This window comes from Chrysochloris asiatica, unplaced genomic scaffold (assembly GCF_000296735.1).
Source record: "Chrysochloris asiatica unplaced genomic scaffold, ChrAsi1.0 scaffold00204, whole genome shotgun sequence".
Taxonomy (NCBI): domain Eukaryota; kingdom Metazoa; phylum Chordata; class Mammalia; order Afrosoricida; family Chrysochloridae; genus Chrysochloris; species Chrysochloris asiatica.
This window is the reverse complement of record NW_006408722.1, coordinates 3,955,921-3,958,330: the sequence shown is the minus strand read 5'-3', so window position 1 is coordinate 3,958,330 and position 2,410 is coordinate 3,955,921. Positions and strand designations below refer to the sequence as shown.

Below are 2,410 nucleotides of genomic sequence, written 5' to 3'. Positions count from 1 at the left end.
AAAAAAAAAAAAAAAAGACTGCATATTGCTTCCATCTTTTTTGATGCTTTATGCATCATTTAATATTTTGCCTATAGAATCCTTCAATATTGCAAGTTAAGGCTTGAATTTTTTCTTCAGTTCCCTCAGCTTGACAAATGTTGCACACATTCTTCCCTTTTGGTTTTCTAACTCCAGGTCTTTGCACATTTCAAGCAGACCTTTGAAATTTTCTGTTCAGCATTTTTGCCTCATTTCTTCCATTTTGCTTTAGTCATCGCTTCAGAATCTCTTCTGACATCCATTTTGGTCTTTTCCTTATTTCTTGTCTTTTTAATGACCTTTGCTCTCTTCCCTTATGATGTTCTTTATATCATCCCACAACTCTTCAGGTCTTCGGTCTTTAGTGTCTAATGCATCAAATCTGTTTTTGAAATGATATCTAAATTCAGGTGGAATATGTTCAAGGTCATATTTTGGCTCTGTGGACTTGTTTTCATTTTCTGCCGCTTCAGCCTGACTTACATATGAGCAATTGATGCTCTGTTCCACAGTCTGCCCTTGGTCTTGTTTTGGCTGATGATATTGAGCTTTTCCACTGTCTCTTTCCACAAATGTAGTCAATTCAATTTCTGTGTATTCCATCTCATGAAGTGCATATGTATAGTCACCTTTTATGCTGTTTGCAATGAAGTCATTGGTCTTGCAAAATTCTACCATGTGATCTCCAGCATCATCTCTAGCACCAAGGCCATATTTTCCAACTACTAATCCTTCCTCTTTGTTTCCAACCTTTGCATTCCAATTGCCAGGAATTATCAATACATGTAAGGAGCTCTGGTAGTGTAGTGGTTATAAATCAGGCTTCGAACCGCAAGGTCAGCAGTTCAAAACTACAAGCCGTTCCGTGGGAGAAAGATAAGGCGTTCTGCTCCCGTAAAGATTTACAGCCTCGGAAACCCTGTACACGGTTGCTATGAGTCAGAACCAATTCCACAGCACACAGCAGCAGCAGCAGCATCAATAGATGTTGATTGCATGTTTGATCAATTTCAGACTGAAGAAGTTGGTAGAATTCTTCAATTTCATCATCACTGGCTTTAGTGGTTGGTGGGTAAATTTTTTTTTTCTTTTATTAAATCTTTATTAGTATTTGTAACATTTAATGCAGGAAAAGAAATCCACACATCATTGTTAACACCCAGGACAAATATGAACTGGGTTTAAGAGGCTTTCACCCCAGGGCACAAAGCACTACCATCACAATTTGGTAATACGAACCAATGGAGTAATTGGCGAATTGGGAGTTGAATGCTGGGTGTCAACCTCCTGGTCAGGGACTTTCTCTGAACTTGGTGCCCTGCGTTGGCGATGATACTCGGCCAACCTCATAATCATCTTGGCTACATCTTTCTGATAACAAGGTTGTCCAAATATCAAGATCTCGGCCTCGCCTTTGGGGTCCAACTGCTTCACGCGAACAATGATCTGTGATACACACTCGATGTATGGGATATGTTCTCTGCCCCGACCGAAGATCGCGTCCGCCAACCACGACTCCAGGCGGATTTTATACAGATTCCTTAGGTGTTCTGCGAAGAACCATCAGGGCTGCCTGTGCAGGTAAGAGAGCTCCTCCTTGTAACTGGTCTTCCTTGTAGACATATGGATATTATCCTATCACAGACAGTGTTGTACTTCAAGACAGATCATGAATGTTCTTTTAGATAATGACTGTGGCACCATTCCTCTTCAATTTGTCATTCTAGGCATAGTAAACCATGTTGATTGTCAGATTCAAAATGGCCAATACCAGTTCATTTGAGCTCACTAATGCCTAGGATATCTATGTTTATGCATTACATTTAATTTTTTACAATTTCCAATTTTCCTAGATTCACACTTTGTACATTCCATGTTCTGATTATTAATGGATGTTTACAGCTGTTTCTCTTCATTATGAATTGTGCCCCATCAGCCAATGAAAGTTCAGAAACTTCATTTTCGTGTCATCGTCAACTCTACTTTGAGGAGGCAACTCATCCCCAGTTGTGTTTTGAATACCTTCCAGCTTGAGGGGCTCATCTTCCAATACTATATTTGACAATATTATAGTGTTCTTTATCATGTTTCAATAGTCAATATTCTGCTGCTAGCTGACAGTGTTCCACTGCTATTCATAAGGGTTTCAGTGACTAAGTATTCAGAAGTAATTCGTCAGTCCTTCTTCCTAGTCTGTATTAGTCTGGAAGCTCATCTGAAACCTGTCCATTATGGTTGACCCTGCTGGTATTTAAAAATACCAGTAGCATAGCCTTCTGAATCACAGCAACATGCAAGCCATCACAGTGTGACAAGCTGACAGTAGTGGGTTGATGTATGAAGTCAAACTCTGAGCTATGGCAGCTTTGGATACAGTAAAACAAAACAT

At 39.7% G+C, this 2,410-nt stretch overlaps 1 pseudogene; it reads right to left on the bottom strand.

Annotated features, from left to right (window-relative positions):
• Positions 1-1,239: 1,239 nt before the first annotated feature.
• LOC102837904 lies at positions 1,240-1,644 on the bottom strand (annotated as a pseudogene).
• Between the last annotated feature and the right edge of the window lie 766 nt (positions 1,645-2,410).